Below are 5,484 nucleotides of genomic sequence, written 5' to 3' on the forward strand. Positions count from 1 at the left end.
AGTCTCTCTCTGTTGCCCAGGCTGGAGTGCAGTGGTGCAATCTCAGCTCACTGCAACCTCCACCTCCCGGGTTCAAGCAGTTCTCCTGCCTCAGCCTCCCAGTAGCTGAGATTGCAGGCACCTGCCACCACGACCAGATAGTCTTTTTTTTGTATTTTTCGTAGAGATGGGGTTTCACCATGTTGGCCAGGTTGGTTTTGAACTCCTGACCTCAAGTGATCTGCCCACCTTGGCCTCCCAAAATGCTAGGATTACAGGCATGAACCATTATGCCCGGCTGGGATATTCTCTTATCTCGTCCTTTACCCCTCAGCCCGGAGTGGTGATGGGAGGAGGAGGTTAATTAGGAAGAACTGGGGCTTTTACAGTTTCCAAACTCACTGGGAGTCGAGAATTGAGACAAAGTACAAGCTAGATTTGGCAACATCCGGGGTCGTGCATGGGAGCCTGGGGGCCCCATGTCCCACTGCCCATTTGCAGGACCCTGGGTGGTGGCCCCAGTTCAGTGTGTGCATGTGTGTGAAATGCAAGGCGATGAGGTCAGTATCTCAATTCCCAGTTACTGGTCCAGGTAAGTTGCTAAGAACTTACCTGACCATAACCATCCTTTCCCAACTTACAGAATGTCAGGTTCTGATGCCAATGATTGGAAAGAAATGGAGGTGAGCAAGGAGAGGGGGCAACGCTGGACAGCCACGCCAGCTTTATGTCCCCTGTGGCCAGAGATGTGGGTCCAGGGCGCTTCTCAGTGCCCAGGTCAGTCCAGCCCTGGTGGGAGGAGATAGGCTGGACGCCTTCTGACACTTCCTGGGAAACTGAGCGGGGCAAGCAGCAAACAGCAGGCTCCCGGGGAAATCTCAGACTTGTGTGTCAGAGCGGATCTGTGTCTGGGGTGGTAAGTGGGGTTAAACTCAAGGTCAGACCTAGCCAATCCATTTTCACGCCAACATGGCCTTGGGTGTCCTCCATTCCAGTGGCTGGGACCCAGGTGCCCACTCAGCTGGAGACAGCACTGCTGGAAGCCTAATGCCGGGTTTGTCCCTCTGCTTCAGACACTGGTTGCCCGCCTGATTTCTGCCTGTGCCTAGGATTTATAAGGAAGGTAGTTGTGGCATGTGGATCCCAAGCCTCTGTTCCACTCCCAGATTTCAGGTGCTAATCTCTCCATGAGTTTCAGTGACCTCAGAAAAGGAAATGGGATTAAGCTGCAGTTTAAGGGGTTGTGGGAAGACAGCTGAAGGAATGTCCCAGTCTTCAGTAGAGGAGGTGGGAGGTGGCTCTAAACTGCCTAAATAGGGGGAACACTACCAGGAATGTCAAATTCCTGTACAATGCAGACACAGTCAATCAGCCTCCACCTACTTAGATCTCTAAGTGCTTAGAGATCACCAACCTGTCCCAGGCTCCTGAGTCTACTACCTCACTCCTCCTTGTTCTCTGCCTTTCCCAGGCTACTGTGGTTATGATTTGTGGCAGAAGTTGGGAAGGCAGAAAAGGAGAGAAGGAGGGAAAAGGACTCTCTGATAACAAGCTGGAGGGCCAAAGTGGACCCCTTGCAGAGTTGGCAAGATGGCAAAGGGGATGCAGTGGCAGGTGAATTAGTTCAGACGGGCAAGAGATGTAGGATAAGTCAGCAAGCTGCCTTTACGCAGGCGATCCTGAGGCTAGAAGGTAAGAAGGGTTTCCACATGCGGCAGTAGTCTCCGTGTTTCTGGAATGGAGTTTGTATATATGTTGTGGGTGGGGTAGGGGAACAGAGGAAGAGTTGCAGCATCCTGCCTTTGAGGAGGAAGATGGTACAACAGGAAGGCCAGGAGGTGGGCTGCAGGTAGAATCCCAAAATTTCCCCGTGAGACAGGGCTGAGGAAAGCAGACGGCCAGCTGCTTGGCCTGCAGCCTTCTTGCCCCCACTCCCAGCTCACCCGCCTACTGCAAACACTCCTCAGCTCCCCCACCCCATTCTGGCCCGCAGCCCTGGGGAAGCGACATGGCATTCTCACCATGGACCCAGTGCCGGCTGTGGCTTCTTCCCTCTGACCTATTTTTCAATCATTTGATGGGATTTCTAACCCCCCCAAACCAAAGCCCCAGCCCCCTGGGCCCGTCAGCTCCACCGCGTGTCAAAACCACCCCTGTCACTTTGCGTTGGTTTCTCAGTCCAGCCAGCCCCTCCCCGCAGGGCCTGAGAGTGATGGCTAATTACCCAGCTGCTGAGTGCCCCTCACTCCTGCCCCTCCACCCCCATCCCTGACAGAGGGGCCTGGAGGACTGCTGGGAGAAGCTGGGGCCTCCTCACCCTCCCACTGCTTGTCGGGAAGTCCTTCCTGCTGTCTAACCTCCATTCTTCCCTCTGTCCTGCCCCTAGTGGTGCTGAATCGCAGACACAGAGACTGTTGGTACTAGAAGGGTCTTTGGGACACCCCCTTAAGGGACAGAAAGGGGCAAGTAGTGTTCTGTCCTGGGTTTAGGGATGTCTTCTGTCACTCTGGCTCTCTAACAGAATTCTAGGGGATGGTCCTTGCTGACTGTCTCATTTTACAGAGCAGAAAACCACAGCACACAGAGGGAAAGGGCCTAGCCGAAGGTGATCTAGGCCAGTGGCGGAGCCAGGATCAGAACCTAGAGTTCCATGTTTGTCTTTCCACCTGTTTCTGGGTCCTGTTTCTAGTATGTAGGGGGCCTACCCCCATATACCAACTAGGTCTGTTTCTGTTTCTGTGCAACTCTGCTGCCAGCCCTGAGCAGGTGTGTTCCCTGCCATGCCCTCTCTCCCTTTCCCCCTGGCCACACAGAGCTTCGCCCTGGCATTTCAGGACCGGACAGCTTGCTTCAGGCACCATTTAGGAATGGGACTCTTCCCCCCGGTACCGCCCATGCCCTTTTCCCTCTTCCTCTCTCATTCATCCCTGGCGCAAGTCCATAAGTCTGTTCTGTCTCACCCGGACCCTGCAACATTAACCAGGTGCACAAGGCAAAAAGCTCTAGGCCAGACACAGGAAGGCCAGAGCCAACTCACAGATGGGGCCTAGACACAGACAGACAGACAGACATGCAGGAGATACATGGAGCGCTGGATAGCCCTGGAGACACGGACAGTGACATGAAGATGCAGAGACAGACACAAACACGCTACAGAGACAAGGAAAGTTCCGAGGCCCACAGGTAACAGATACAGAGACACAGAGAGAGGCACATAACCTACACTCAGGACCAGCGTGCAGACCTCTCACAGGTCCCAGGGATAGAAGTGGACATAAAGAGGATACACAAGACTCAGGCAAAAACACGGGGACCCAGAGAGGGGCCAAATCAGACCAGAGGAACCCAGAGACACTCAGGAGCCCTGAGAGACACGGGCACACAGCGCTGCCCACAGATCCCAGGAAGCCAGAGAGAACCTTGGGGAGAGAGGAGGCCCCAGGGGGTGGCTGGCCCTCTGAAGGACAGCGAGGCCTAGCCTGGCAGAGCCTGACTGTGCCAGGAAGTCATGCCAAGATGGCAAGATGGGAAGCAGAGAGAAGCTTGGCAGCGTGAGGGTTAACCAACCCCTCAGCCTGCCCCCTCCCTCCAGGTCCCTTTTCCTTGGCTCTTCTTTTTCTTCCCTCCTGTCCCAGCTCCTTTTACCCAAAGCCCTGGATATTTCCTCCCCTCCCCTCCAACTCCTGGTAACCAGACCCTTCTTCCTGCCTGAGATTAAGGGCCTGTCTGCTGAGATTCCCCAGGAAGGGTGGGGGCACAGCCTCTCCCCGGGGCCTCCTGAAGCTTGGGCTTGCCCATCCATAACCTGGCATGCCCCCTTGATAACAGAGTTACCCAAGTACCCGACGTCTGAATATCCCTTCAGGAGGGCGTAGGAACCCTAGCCTGGGAGTGCAGCGGGGGCGGCCTACTGCATGCGTGGGTGTGGGTGGGGGATGTGGGTCTTGTGTGAAACGCTGGGCGGGGGTGAGAGCAGCTAGAGATAGAGAGAGGATAGATGATTCAAAATAAGATGCCATGGAGAAGGAGGACTGAAAGGCACCCAGGCCTGGCCTGGAGCACAAGCTTGAGGGTATGTGTGTGGGGAAGGGCGACCCAGCCTGCAGATGAGAGCCTGGAGCCCTTGACCTCGGGAGGAGCCCTCTGTTCTGTGTTCACACTGACCGCCTGGTGCTGGGTGCTGGGGACTCGGAACTCCCGCAGCTGTCACGGGGAGGGGGGGTTCTACAGGTGCTTGTCCTTCCCCTTTCCCCCTCTCTGGCTGTTAATCCGATGGTTCCGGCCATGCCCTCTGAAGGACTGGCAGTCTGGGCCCAGAGGGGGAGGGGATTCAGGGCACACGGGGTGGGCAGAGTCAGATGCTGAAGGAGCTCTGGGATGCTGGATGTGGGGCGCGAGCAGGTGGTGGGGCTGCGGGGACTGGATCGCAGAGATTTCCCTAGCATAGCTCTGCGTGGGGTGCATGTGCACATGCATGGATGATGGCATGTGTGCACGTGGTGTGTTGTGAGTCTTCACCCCAGGGGCAAGAGGGCTGAGGGGCTTGAGATTTCTGGCCCCTGGGGTCACCTTGCTAAGAGCTCTTTGGGGGCAGGGACTAATTTATCTTTGTGATCCCAGATCTCCAAGGGCCTGGCTTATCCAGCCCTCAGGTACCCAGGGAATGGTATATGGGTATCAGGAGGGGAAGCCTGTCCCTTTCTAAGATGGGATTCTTATGAACAGAGGGGCTCTCTTTTGGCCCAAGGCCCTGAGTGGAGGCTGAGGATGGACCTGAAGGACACTTTGTGGGTGAGCCACTAAGCCAGAGGGAGGAAAGGGCAGGTGTAGGTGGCTGGGAGTAGAGGAAAGAGGGGTCAGCACAGTCTGTGTCTCTGTTTTGTTTCAGCCTTAGGACAGCACCCCTCAATCTTCACATGACAGACCCAGTTAGTCCTGGCAGAGGTCTGATAGCTCCATTTACTGACAAGAAAACCAGAGAGGTTAAGATACTTTAATAGGTCACACAGCCAGTAAGTGTTGGGATTCAGGTTCCAACCCAGCCGCCCAACTAAATCTCCCCATCCCGTTTCTCTCTGCCCCAGCTCCAGCACCCCCAGGCCTCTCTGCCTCTGCAGATTTTCCTCCCATTGGCCCATCTCTCTCTGTCTCCTTTCTTTCATGCCCCTCTCGCAGGCCCAGCCTGAGACTCTCCCACTGAGTCACGATCTGGGTCTCTGACTTTGTGGTCCCTGTCCCTCTCTGACTCTAAATAGTTCTTTCAGAAATGTACCCTAAGCCTCTCACTTTACTCTCTCTTTCTTTTCATGCCTCCTCCCCAACTTGCTGCCCCCTCTCTTTTACTGTCTACCCTCTCACAGCCTCTAAGGCTCTGCCCAGCAGGGTGGAGGGTGGAAATCCTGGGTCCTGCTGCCATGCCATGCTCCACTAACAGTTTCCAGTAGGCTGGGTTCGGTGGCTCACACTTGTAATCCCAACACTTTGGTAGGCTGAGGCAGGCGGATC

This window comes from Colobus angolensis, unplaced genomic scaffold (assembly GCF_000951035.1).
Source record: "Colobus angolensis palliatus isolate OR3802 unplaced genomic scaffold, Cang.pa_1.0 Scaffold50, whole genome shotgun sequence".
NCBI lineage: Eukaryota > Metazoa > Chordata > Mammalia > Primates > Cercopithecidae > Colobus > Colobus angolensis.